The sequence below is a fragment of the Staurois parvus genome, unplaced genomic scaffold (assembly GCF_062004578.1).
Source record: "Staurois parvus isolate SC_StPar_1 unplaced genomic scaffold, SC_StPar_1.0 ptg000174l, whole genome shotgun sequence".
In the NCBI taxonomy this organism is placed as follows: Eukaryota; Metazoa; Chordata; class Amphibia; order Anura; family Ranidae; genus Staurois; species Staurois parvus.
In genome coordinates, this window is record NW_028317970.1 from 2824868 (window position 1) to 2839128 (window position 14261).

Consider the following 14261-nt stretch of genomic DNA (forward strand, 5'->3'; position numbering starts at 1 on the left):
CCCGCAATTCAGCCCGATACCCTGATGCCAGATGACTCGGTGCCCGCTGTCTTGCCAGATGACTCAGCGCCCGCAGTCTTGCCAGATGACTCGGCGCCCGCAGTCTTGCCAGATGACCCGGCGCCTGCAGTCTTGCCAGATGACTCAGCGCCCACAGTCTTGCCAGATGACCCGGCGCCCGCTGTCTTGCCAGATGACTCGACGCTCGCAGTCTTGCCAGATGACCCAGCGCCCGCAGTCTTGCCAGATGACTCGGTGCCCACATTCTTGCCAGATGACTCGGTGCCCGCAGTCTTGCCAGATGACTTGGCGCCCGCTGTCTTGCCAGATGACTCGGTGCCCGCTGTCGAGCTTAAGGCCCCGATGACCGCAGTCTTGCCAGATGACTCAGCGCCTGCAGTCTTGCCAGATGACCCGGTGCCCACTGTTTTGCCAGATGACTCGGTGCACGCAGTCTTGCCAGATGACCCGGTGCCCGCTGTTTTGCCAGATGACTCGGTGCCCGCTGTCTTGCCAGATGACTCTGTGCCCGCTGTCGAGCTTGACAACCTGGTGCCCGCTGTTTTGCCAGATGACTCGGTGCCCGCTGTCTTGCCAGATGACTCGTTGCCCGCTGTCGAGCTTGATGACCCGATGCCCGCAGTTTTGCCAGATGACTCGGTGCCCGCTGTCTTGCCAGATGACTCGGCACCCGCATTCTTGCCAGATGACTCGGCCCCCGCATTCTTGCCAGATGACTCGGTGCCCACAGTCTTGCCAGATGACTCGGCGCCCACAGTCTTGCCAGATGACTCGGGGCCCGCAGTCTTGCCAGATGACTCGGTGCCTGCAGTTTTGCCAGATGACTCGGTGCCCGCAGTCTTGCCAGATGACTCGGTGCCCGCAGTTTTGCCAGATGACTCGGTGCCTGCAGTTTTGCCAGATGACTCGGTGCCCGCAGTCTTGCCAGATGACTCGGTGCCTGCAGTTTTGCCAGATGACTCGGTGCCCGCAGTCTTGCCAGATGACTCGTGACTGCAGTCTTGCCAGATGACTCGGTGCCTGCAGTCTTGCCAGATGTCTCAGGGCCTGCTGCTCTGCCTGGTGGCCTGGTGCCTGCTGCTCCGCCTGGTGGCCTGGTGCCTGCTGCTCCGCAGATGACTCGGTGCCTGCTGTCTTGCCAGATGACTCGGTGCCCACTGTCGAGCTTAAAGCCCTGATGCCCGCTGTTGTGCCAGATGACTCGGTGCCCGCAGTCTTGCCAGATGACTCGGTGCCCGCAGTTTTGCCAGATGACTCGGTGCCCGCAGTCTTGCCAGATGACTCGGTGCCTGCAGTTTTGCCAGATGACTCAGTGCCCGCAGTCTTGCCAGATGACTCGGTGCCCGCAATCTTGCCAGATGACTCGGTGCCCGCAGTCTTGCCAGATGACTTAGGGCCTGCTGCTCTGCCTGGTGGCCTGGTGCCTGCTGCTCCGCCTGGTGGCCTGGTGCCCGCTGCTCTGCCTGGTGGCCTGGTGCCCGCTGCTCCGCCTGGTAGCCCGGTGCCCAGCCTGATGTGCCTCTGTCCGGTGTCCAGCCTGATGTGCCTCTGTCCGGTGCCCAGCCTTATGTGCCTCTGCCCGGTGTCCAGCCTGATGTGCCTCTGCCCGGTGCCCAGCCTTATGTGCCTCTGCCCGGTGCCCAGCCTGATGTACCAGTCCTTGATATCCTGCCAATTACCGGATCCGGGCGGTGGAACATTTTGCCCATTTAGGACGGTTTGGAGAGTCCTGAGGCCGCTCCTTGAGGGGGGGGTACTGTCAGGAATGGACTCGCCAATAGTGGTGGGACTCACTTGCCTTGTGGTTTGCAGTACCAGGGCTGGCCAGCGGGTGCTCTCAGCAACCAGAGGCTCACTTCTGCAGTCAGCCAAAACACCTGAGGCTGATTGCAGGAGGTGCATATAAGGAATGGCCAGACTTGCAATCAGCGCCTTGGTGTTTGTTTTCGCAAGAGCCCCTGTACCTGCATCCTGTCTGCTTCCTGTCTGATCCTGCTTGATCCCTGACTCTGATTTGAACTCTGCCTGTCCTGACCTCTGCTATTCGTGACCACACTCCAGTCTGCTCCTTTGTACCTTGTCTGCCTGATTGTTCCTGACCCGGCCCGTCTGACTATGCTCTGCCTGCTCCTTTGTACCTTGCCTGCCCGTTTGCTACCGACCCGGCCTGCCTGACTATGCTTAGTATTGTTCTTTTGTTATCTGTTGGGGGTTTTGGTTTGGTTTGTTTGCACTGTGTTTATGTTTAGTTTTGCACTGCATTTATGTATTGTTTAGTCTTAAATAAATTATATTGTTTATACTATATCTGAAGCCTGCGTTTCCCTGTGTCAGTCCACACACCTCTGGTCATACCCGGAGCCCTGACAGTAGTGGTCAGGAGTATGTGATTTACATCCCAGAGTGTAGTGGTCAGGAGTATGTGATTTACATCCCAGAGTGCAGAGTGCAGTGGTCAGGAGTATGTGATTTACATCCCAGAGTGCAGAGTGCAGTGGTCAGGAGTATGTGATTTACATCCCAGAGTGCAGAGTGTAGTGGTCAGGAGTATGCAATTTACATCCCAGAGCACAGAGTGCAGTGGTCAGGAGTATGTGATTTACAGTCAGGTCCATAAATATTGGGACATCGACACAATTCTAACATTTTTGGCTCTATACACCACCACAATGGATTTGAAATGAAACGAACAAGATGTGCTTTAACTGCAGACTGTCAGCTTTAATTTGAGGGTATTTACATCCAAATCAGGTGAACGGTGTAGGAATTACAACAGTTTGCATATGTGCCTCCCACTTGTTAAGGGACCAAAAGTAATGGGACAATTGGCTTCTCGGCTGTTCCATGGCCAGGTGTGTTTGTTATTCCCTCATTATCCCAATTACAATGAGCAGATAAAAGGTCCAGAGTTCATTTCAAGTGTGCTATTTGCATTTGGAATCTGTTGCTGTCAACTCTCAAGATGAGATCCAAAGAGCTGTCACTATCAGTGAAGCAAGCCATCATTAAAAAACAAAACAAACCCATCAGAGAGATAGCAAAAACATTAGGCGTGGCCAAAACAACTGTTTGGAACATTCTTAAAAAGAAGGAACGCACCGGTGAGCTCAGCAACACCAAAAGACCCGGAAGACCACGGAAAACAACTGTGGTGGATGAGCGAAGAATTCTTTCCCTGGTGAAGAAAACACCCTTCACAACAGTTGGCCAGATCAAGAACACTCTCCAGGAGGTAGGTGTATGTGTGTCAAAGTCACCAATCAAGAGAAGACTTCACCAGAGTGAATACAGAGGGTTCACCACAAGATGGAAACCATTGGTGAGCCTCAAACACAGGAAGGCCAGATTAGAGTTTGCCAAACGACATCTAAAAAGCCTTCACAGTTCTGGAACAACATCCTATGTTGTGGTGGTTTATGTAAGGATATATTTTATTTATAAAGGGCGTGTCCCTTTCCCTTAAATGAAATATTACAGTGCCTCCAGCCGTTAAAATACGGCAAATATTTAGTAAACCAATAATTTGGACACCTTGATAATTTGATCACCACTTATTATTATACCTTGAATTCTTTTAGCCAATATGATTTCGTACCATACACACAAAATTTGCCTTATAATAGATAAATATAAAAATTTATTTATGTACAAAAATTATATATATATTAACACAAAACGCAAAAGACTGGTGATAAATGAATATTGGTACACACAATCAAAAATATACCCTACCAATGTAATATACAATAATAAGGTTTCTAACTAATTACATCAATATCACAATTTTTGAATGATCTGATTATTTATTAAATTTATTAATAATTAATAATTTCGAGTATCTCAAAGGTTATATTCTCACAAGCCGTGGCCATAGGATTGCAAGAAGCTGGCCCTTGATATATTATACTCTGATTATTAATATTCAATAAATTATAAAATATGAAAAAAAAAAATTATAATATGGCAACAAACAATTTTTTTACAGTAAAACAGGATCTCTCTACATATATCTAACTACCCAATATTGTTGTGATACACTAAGGTAATTTTATGATTCCACACAACAGAGAAAATAGGTAATACAAAATCAAATAAACAATCTCACCGCACCCGGCATTCAGACTAGGCAACTCTCCCGTGGATTTAGCTGGCAGTGGAACGCCTTTAGAAATGATATTATAGGGCAAGTGATAGATATTCAGTAGGGGAGAATGTAGGAAGTTATAAGGATAGAGGTTTAGAAATTTAGTTAAAGTTTTAGGAAGTTTGAAAGTATGGAAGAGTAGTTATTCAGAATCAGGTCTTTCTTCAGTCAGGTTTTCTTTTGCTGAGGTCTTTTCTTTTGATGAGTTTTTCCTTGATGAGGTTTTCTGATGAGGTCTTTCTGATGAGGTCTTCCTTGATGAGGTTTTTTTTTTTCTTAAAGGTACAAGGGCTTTTATACCAACCAATCCATTGTTCTAAGATACCTTCCCACCAGGCTTCTTGATTGGCTAGTTGAGAAATGTGTGTACATAAGCTATTTCTCACCTGCCCGCCAGGTGGCGGTCATGTATCATAGAACAATTTGAGTATTTGAGATGACTCATACCTCGGGTGGAATCTTAAGGTAATTTCAGGGATCAAATATACGTCTTTTTCCAGAGATAAGTGATCATACCTAAAATATTCTAAATAGGGACCATGGAATATAGGTGTATATTCAGTTATTCCTTCTTGAAATACCATCCTGTTTGTTTCCTGATAAGACATATAACTAATGCTAGTTTATAATACATCTTACTTCCCATCATCTCAATACTCAAGTTAGTGATATATAGTTCCCATTTCTGAATATTTAGTGGTGTGTAAAACCTATAACATCTTATTTATAATATGTTTTTGTAATATATCTTTGTAATTATATACAGTCAATTTTTAGACTTAAATGTCCTGAATTTCACCTCTTTGTTTTAGAACCAACATTTTCTATGTGTAGGGAAAAACTCTCTGTTTGCCTGGCTCTTGTATTGGAATCATGGTAAACAACTGTTAATGCTTTCACCCTTGGTGAACAATAGTATATTGTAATAGTTTCAGAGGTCTGTTGGTTCATCACACTCTACAGGTTTTGGTTAAGCTTTCAACCAGTTGAGTTCCCGTCTCATTATTGTTAAAATGTTTGAAAGTCGAAGTCCTATCTGGCTATTTGTTTGACTTTCTGTATGTGCATTCTTCTCAACCTCCATATACAAATAGTCCTTGTTGACAGTCCAAACAGTCTTATTGTCTTGGAAAAGTCTCACTTCCCCCATTCTATCCATTTCTTAACTAGAATCCTTGAGGGTTCAACCAAGACAAAATTAACTCTTAGCATCCGGCTATACTGGGCTGTTTGTCATATAATATTATGTCTTGATAAAGTCATATTTTTGAGACATAATTCAAAAGCCCACAACAAATCCCCCTTTGTTTGGGGTACAGGCACGTGTATAGGGGTGTCTGTGTCGCAAAACATGAGTGGGGCTTTTGGCTAGAGTGATTGTTCGTCTTCTCCGGTGAAGTGAATGAAATAAAAAAAAAATTTTTTTTTTTTTTTTTAAGTAATAAAATGTCAGCGGTGATGCTGGTTGGTCCTCAACTTGACTCGGCGTCTTTAGATGGACACTTCTGATGACGATCCTGGTCTTGTGATGAGGCCGGCCTGGCCTGGCACATCCACCTTGGGGTCCATGGGTCCTCCGCACGACAGGTCTCTTAGACGGTCTCCTAGGCGGGTCTTTTCCTCTGGACTGGCCCTTGGTGGCCTGGGACATCAGGTTATCGTCTCCGGATCGATCTCTGGCATCTGGTCTTTCCCACAGGACATTATAGCTTCCTTCTAGGGTCTGGTCATTGACACCTCCGATCGCCGGTCTGGTCATAGTCTGGGCCTTCCTTTCTAAATTATTAAAATGAACAGTTTAAGTATTGGATATACATAAAATTATATTACTGGATCCTGTAAGGCAAAAGATGAATTATATATGTTCAAAGGAAATTTATTGATGATCTCAATATCTCCAGATAGGAACTGGTGGGTTAGTCTTCCAACAACTGCAATTGAGACTTCGGATGGCAAGCACGTAATTGGTTGATGTGCACCCATCTATCACTGATTTCACCATACCGGGTAACCTGCAATTTATATGCGACCGGAGAGATTTTATCAATGATAGAGAACGGACCTTTCCAAGATGGAAGGAATTTCCGTTCCTTGATCTGGTCTCTTGCAAAGTTGTATAGATAGACCTTGTCACCAATCTCATATTCCTTCTTGGAGGTTTTGAGATCATAGTATGTCTTAGCACTAGTTGCAGCTCTTTCCAAATTTCGCTGGGCAAAGGCAAAAGCATATTGCAGATGTTTACGTAAATCCTCTATGTACTGGTGTGTGGTGGTGGCATTGATCAAATTTTGATCTGTAGTGCGATACAATAAGTGCTGGGGCAGTACCATCCGTCTACCTGTCATCAGTTCAAAAGATGACATTTTTGTGACTGTATTCGGAGTAGCCCTCAACGCCATCAGGACCAGCGGGAGTTTGACATCCCAATCTTTGCCTGTTTCCTTAACAAATTTCTTAAGGACGTTAACGATGGTCTGATTGTATCGTTCTACACCACCACTAGAGGCTGGCCGATAGGCGATATGCAATTTCCTTTTAACCCCCAAAATTTTCCACAATTTGGCCATCACTTCGCTAGTGAAGTGCGATCCTCTATCAGACTCTATCCTCTGTGGGAGACCAAAACGTGAAAATACATGATTTATTAGCAATGCAGCACATGTCTCGGAGCTGTTATTTGGTGCTGGTATACATTCGACATACTTGGTGAATAAACATGTAACTGTTAACATATACCGATTTCCTCGTGAAGATTTTGTTACGGGCCCAATAAAATCCATCTGAAGGTCTGACCAAGGCATACATATCCCCCTCTTCTGGAGAGGTGCTCTGTGAGTTGGCTTGGTAGGTTGAAATTGGGGACATATTAGGCAACCTTGGCAGTACTCCTTCACATCACGTAACATATGAGGCCAGTAGGCATAATCCCGCAGGATCTCATACGTGATCTTCTCTCCACGATGACCGGAAGTAGGAGCATCATGGGCATGCTGTAGCATCAAACCTCTAAATTTAAGTGGGACGACCCATTGTTGTACGCCACCCTTTGAGGTTCGTATCAACAATCCCTGGTATAAAGAGAATTGGGATTTGGATTTCATTAAGATACGTAAATCCTCCTTCCCACTACATACTTTCTTATTTATGGGATTTTGGTTGGGATCTTCTATATGACTATAAAACAAGCCAATTATTGGGTCTTCTTTTTGGGCAGTAATTAAATCCTCACTAGGAGAATCGTGACTCCACTGTAATGCATTCGGATCACCAGCTGTTCTGGCCTGTTGCCTGGTGACAGCTTCAACCTGTACGGTACCTAAAAATTGATCAATGTCTAACAATTCACCGGTGATTGCCCCTTCCTTGGCTAGAGAATCGGCCAGATCGTTCCCTTCTTTCTCGGCACCTAGAACCTTGGAGTGGCCTTTGGTCTTCTTGAAGTGCAGGGTGAGATCATTGGACCTTACCAGTTCATCGATGTGACAAAAGAGCTTACCATGTTTCACAGGTTTGTGATTACTCTTGTTCATGTTGTTTCGCTTCCACCTAGGGAAATACTCCACAAAACTATTCCTGACATAATTGGAATCGGTTATGATGGCACACTCTTTAATGTTGAACTCTATAGCCATCTCAACTGCTCTAAGGATTGCAGTAAGTTCAGCAACCTGACTGCTTTTTGGTCCAAGTTTGTATCCCACAGAAATTGGGGTGACACCTTGGGTCCAAACGATTCCAATACCTGCCACTAGTTGGAGCTGTTCCCCATCCTTGTGATGAAAAGCACAACCATCCACATATACACACGGCAGCTGTTTACAGTATTCTTCATCGTAAACCTTGTAGGGAGAGAACAGATGTTCTTCCAGAAAGTCAGTGTCCGGGCCCTCCATAGCAGGCGTAGTTGCGGAACAATCATGGAGCTCGGCTAGGCCCTGGGCTACTGGACTTTCCTTGTTCTGTTTGTACCGAATTTCAAGAGGCCACCCTTGCAAAGACAAAGTCCAAGCAGTGATGCGGCTATTAGACACATTTCCTCCCTTGATACGTTCACTCTTTAAATACTGTAAAGGCTGGTGTGCCGTTTCAACAATGATTCTCTCTCCCTGAATGTAACTGCGGAAATTCTGTAATGCCCACACGGTGGACAAAAGAGCTTTTTCACAGTCACTGAACTTTACTTCAACCGGGGACAAAGTTTTACTGGCATAGGCAATCACCTTACTGACATCATCATGTTTCTGGTAAAGAACGGAACTCATACTTACCTGTGTAAACCCTGTCTCTAGATAGAAATTTTTACCCCCTTCGGGATATCCGAGACACGGGGCTTGTGTGAGACGTTCCTTTAATTCCTTCATGGCGTCCTCCTGTTTCTTACCCCACGACCATTCGACATCCTTCTTCAGTAGGTGAAGCAACGGCTTGCTTATCTCGGCGTAGTTATCAATAAATTTACGCGAGTAGTTTACCATACCTAGGAATGATCTCAATTCTTTAAGGTTAGTAGGGACTTTACAGTTCAGAACCGCCTCAACTTTCTTCTTTTGTGGGTTCAAACCTTCAGCAGTAACTTCATGGCCGAGGAAGTTTACCTTCGTGCGACACCACTGGGCTTTTTGTAAGGACAGTTTTACTCCTGCTGCTTTTAATTGGCCCAGGACATGCCGAAGTTCTGTAATGTGTTTGGCCATATCAGTACTTTTGATCAGGATATCGTCCACGTATGCCAACGTCCCCCTTTCAAAGGCGTCTGGCATGGCCTTGTGCATGAACACAGCAAATTCATGTCCGGAATTTATGAATCCGAAAGGCATTCTCACCCAACAATATTGTCGATTCCCAAAACTGAAAGCCAGTTTGTATTGGTCTTCCTCACTCACCTTTATGGTCCAATACCCCTGTGCACAATCCAAGGCTGTGAAAACTTGGGATCCTTGGAGCTGGGCGAGACATTGGTCTATGTATGGGACAGGCCATCCTGACATGTACACACGTTTGTTCAGCTGACGGAGATCAGCGCACAAACGCCATTGTCCATTGGGTTTTAAAATACCCAGGATCGGGTGGTTGTAGGAGCTGTGGATGGGCCGAATTATACCCCTTTCATGTAACTTCCTGATAATCTCAGCTAGAGATTCATAGGAAGCTAATGGTAACCTATACTGTTTTACGAATACTGGTGGGGCATCTGGATCGGTTTGGATCCTAGCGATGTGTAGGTCAGTAGTCCCACAATCGTAAGAATCCTTGGCAAAGATCTCTTGGAATTCAAGGAGAAGCTCTCGGAGCAATTGTCGGTCGAGATCACTGGCACACGCGTTGGCGAGGGCCACCATCTCTTCCACTAACTCCTTGAATCCAGGAAAGCTTTCCGGCTGACCTACAGTATCTCATATGCCTCCTCAAGTTTCGTGGTGAGGTCATTGGGTATGTGATGTGTGTGTGTGTTCTCCTGCCATCCAGGTTCTTTGGGGTACTCTTGTTCTTTGATTGGGTGATCAAAGACAATTGATGTCTCTTCGATTCGACAGGTGCCATCTTTAGAATCGAATGGATAAATGGACTCTATGGTGAAAATACCCTCTGGTAATGAATGGAATGTTTGTTCAATTAATTGTTCCTCCGACAAATATTCATCGGGGAGGAGTCCAATCACCTGGTTAGTGACCCCAAAGGTATAATATTCAGTCTCTACCGCTAGACCAATAAGGGTCTCTTTGGGTAAGACGATGTCCTGATTGGACAGATTATGTATGTAAATGTACATCGGGGATTGATGTGTGTTGACTAGGGGCGTGTGTGTAATGTTCAGTCCCTCCCCCTGCATTTTATGGGAGAGGCATACTAATGCATCTGACCCCTTCAGTCTATGTCCCTTTTTAACTTGGATGGGGAGTATGAAATTATTTATGCCCTTAGGAATTGTAATCTTCTGGGCTACCTGGACTTCAACAGCATAAGGCATCTGTTGCTGGGATTTTAAAGCTAAGTCCAGATTTTGGTATTTTTCGGGGTCCCCCTTTAGTCGACTCCATAAACAGTCATTAATTAGGTCGACTTGCATTGCAAAGCGATGTAATACATCGTTGCCAAAATAAATTTTAGTTTGGGGATTATCCAAGACTAGGAACACATGGGTGGCTGTTTTGTTTCCTATAGTGACGTTTAAGAGACACCTAGCCATTGAATTGTGATCATCAGAGTCATCAAGGGAGTCTGAAATCCAATGACGCTGAGGTGTGGAGAAACGGATCATTTCCATTTCGGTCAGGTGTTTTATCAACCCATGGCTTACAAAGCTGTGTTCCTGTCTCAAATCTAGTTTGGCATATTTTGACCTATTAAGACCATTTATCCGGATGGGGATAAACAAGTCGCTGTTAACCCTTTCAATACCTGTCAAGAATTGGGTGTGATCTCCCCCTTTTCTTGGTTTATCCTCCTGATGAAAATATATCGTAAGGATGTCATCTTGGAGGGAAATATCTTTTATTTTATCTTGGGGAATTCTAAAAATGTGTTCCTCATCTCTTCTGATAGGGTTATGGTCATCAGGTTTGATAACCGTTACATCAGGAAGTTGACTGTTCCTGAAATGGATTTCTATTGATCCAGGCCTTTCTTCCACCAGGTGGCAGTGTTGTCGGGAATGGGGAGTTTTAAGTTTCCCATATTTAATCGGGGTATTTACCTGTGACCATAGTACTTGGTTCACACAGTCAACTATTGTGTTCAGCCTTTTTAGGAAGTCCATCCCAATTATCATGTGGTGCTGGGATATGCTGGCAATGATGATGGGGTGTCTCAGTTCCTTATTACCCAGTTTCAGTTTAAGCCAGGCGGTACCCATGACTTGTAAAGGGTCTCCACCTACACCAATTAATGAGCTGTCAAAGCTTTTAAGTTTCGGCTTGGTGGGCATGACATTAGCCACTTTGTCAAAATGTTCCTGTGACATGATGGTTGCTTGGGATCCAGTGTCTATTAGGCCGACAATAGAAAGATCACTGGCATCCTGCACCTGTACTGTGGCATAATATCTCCCATCAGATTCAGTCAGCTCACACATGAAATTAGTGTGGTTGAAGATCTGTGGGCCCTTCAATAACATATGACTAGCTCTTCTCTCACCGCATGTGGTGGACACATCACCCTTATCCTCCCTGGTGGGATTCTTGGACTGTCTCAAGACAGAAGCACAACTAGAAGTTGGTGCTCCGTCTGGCTTGTCAATCCCGACGACTTCCGATGCCGCGACTATATTAGGGGCAATAGATGGACACTGAAAAACAGGAGAATCATTAATAACCAACAACTGGTCCCCCTTTGCCTGAGAACTAGCTTCTCCATTAGTAGGCGTGTCAGGGACGGGGCACACATCTCCTGTCATTTGACTCAGTGTTCTCCCCTGTTGGTTTAAGGCTTGGTTGCCTGTTAATTCTGTGACCCTTGGTTGGTCACAGGAGCTGCTCCTAAAAAAGGATTGGATGGAAATTGAGTGACAAGCCTGTCCATTTGTTCAGCCATTTTGCTGACCTGTGCCTCTATTTGTCCAATACGCTCAGAGGAGTCATTCTGTTGATTCTCCCTTTTCCTATACTTGCGCTTGTATTTTGGACGAGACTGGTAATGAGACTCAGAGTCAGAACTACTGCTCTGGTCCCGACGCCATTGTTCTCTCTGAGGTTTTGGGGTCTCCCTGTCATTAAAGGGAGCCTGGGGTACTGTATTCCCCCTTTGAGCTTGAGGGTGTTCTTGGCGTGGAGGAAACCTTTGGAAATCGGAGTTCTTATTAAAATTGGGATTCTTATTGTGATTATGGTTCCTGTTGAAATTGGGGTTCCCATAAAAATTCCCATGTTGGTTTTGGCGAGGATAATAGAACCTCCGAGGATACCATTGACTCCTTTGATTCTCATCACTATACTGGCCCTTACCATACTTTTTATTCTTCTCACTTCCACTACCGTAGTTTCCTAGCTTTTGTCTATCCTTTCTCACCCACTGGTTTTGGGGTGCAAAGTTATGGACCTCCTTCACTTGCTGGGTTTGAGGTACAAATCTAGGGGAACCATTGGTTTTACCCCCACGGACTATTTCCGCATATGATTTCTTCTCTGCCTGCAAATTTGGATTTGGAGGGGAAACGGTAGTGGCTGCTACTATCTTGGGGCTATTTTTAGGTTCTCTTTTTATCCCGCCCTCACTGGACTGTTGGATCGAGAATAAATAGTCACTCTCTCTCACCAACCAATCAAGAGAGCATCCCTTTCTGTAATCCTTTGCAAGTCCCAATTTTATGTAAGCAGGTAATGCTTCATAGAATAGTGTCTTGAATTCTGGCTGGTTAGGATTGGGATCCTTTTCAGCCAGGAAATAGGCATTTCTGAGGACAGCCAGAAATTCTGCAGGGCTTTGGTGAGGACCACACTTTAAATTGTAGGCCGCAGCCTTGGCAGAGGTTACAGTTTTATAAGGCCCAAATTCCATGTGGCACTTATGTTTAACCTCTCTCCAGGACTGATTGGAATAGGCCCTCAAGGTCTCAAAGAATTGCCGGTATTTCTCTTCAAACACCCATGGCAGCAATTCTGTTTTGGTGTGGTCATCTCTAATGCCCAGAATCTCTAACGTCTGTTCATATGTTTTCATGTGTTCGGTGATCTCAAGGGACCCTTTCTTAGAAAACATAGGAACAGTGTCCTTCAGGAACTTAATGACCTTTGGGGTGTCATATCTCCTGAATGACCCCTGGGATTTCCCTTCCTGCCTATATGAAACCTCATATTTTCCTTCAGAGCGCTCTGGAGTGTATCTTGACAGCTTAGGAGGTGACCTATATTCTGACCCTGCCTCACTATCAGATACTTCGCTGTGATGCGGGTATCTCCGCTCATCAGCCTCCTGCTTGCCTGGGTTGGTCCGGTTTTGGACCCCAGAATTTATTTGGGCCGTCAACCTCATGATCTGCTCCTCCAGAGTTTTCTGCTCAGATTTTATCAATGTAAGTTCTGACTGGTCATGCTTATCCCCTGGGTGAACTTTAATTTTGACAGGAGATAACCTTTCTGATCTGAAGTACTCCACCTCATCTTTTAAGTCCTGATACTTCTCTTGAAGTTGTTTTAATTCCTGAAAGTTTCTTTCATACAGGTCCTGAGCACTTCGAAAGTCTCCGACCAATCTATCATAATGTTTCTCGGATTCGTCTAAACGAATACCGGCATGACCAAGCTTCCCTTTCAAAGACTCAATGTCCTGATTTTTGCTTTCTAACAAGAGGCGGGCCTCTGACAACTCTTCCCTTAGAGTCATGGTCCGCTGGGCAGCTCCAGCGGTCATGAACCATAACATGGGCCAAGCTTCTAGGAGAAGTCTGTCACGGCTTCTATCACTTTCTGCTCCAGCAAATGCTATTAAAAACCCAACAACCTGGCCCTTTTGGTTGAACAGGTCCTCAAAGGTACTCATAGCCTGCTTTTTCTCTTCATCCACAAATTCATTATTGCTATCCCCCAAACTTAATCTCTTGCGGAGGTAATCTATTACTTCGCATTCAACATACTTCTGCCAAGCACCGGCAGCTTTCCGAGCTGGCTTCATAGCTTCCTGCTCAATGCCTTGAGCCGCCATATTTTCCTCGTTATGCTTGGAAGAGGTGGATCCGTGATTACTGGATGCCATTTTGATACAAAATATATGTTTGATAAAGTGTACAAATATACAATCACCAGTGCGTTTTGTATTATGGTACGATTTCTATGGATCTCAGCAGTGCCTCCAAATTTATCCTGTGGTGGTTTATGTAAGGATATATATTATTTATAAAGGGCGTGTCCCTTTCCCTTAGATGAAATATTACAGTGCCTCCAGCCGTTAAAATACGGCAAATATTTAGTGAACCAATAATTTGGACACCTTGATAATTTGATCACCACTTATTATTATACCTTGAATTCTTTTAGCCAATATGATTTCGTACCATACACACAAAATTTGCCTTATAATAGATAAATATAAAAATTTATTTATGTACAAAAATTATATATATATTAACACAAAACGCAAACGACTGGTGATAAATGAATAT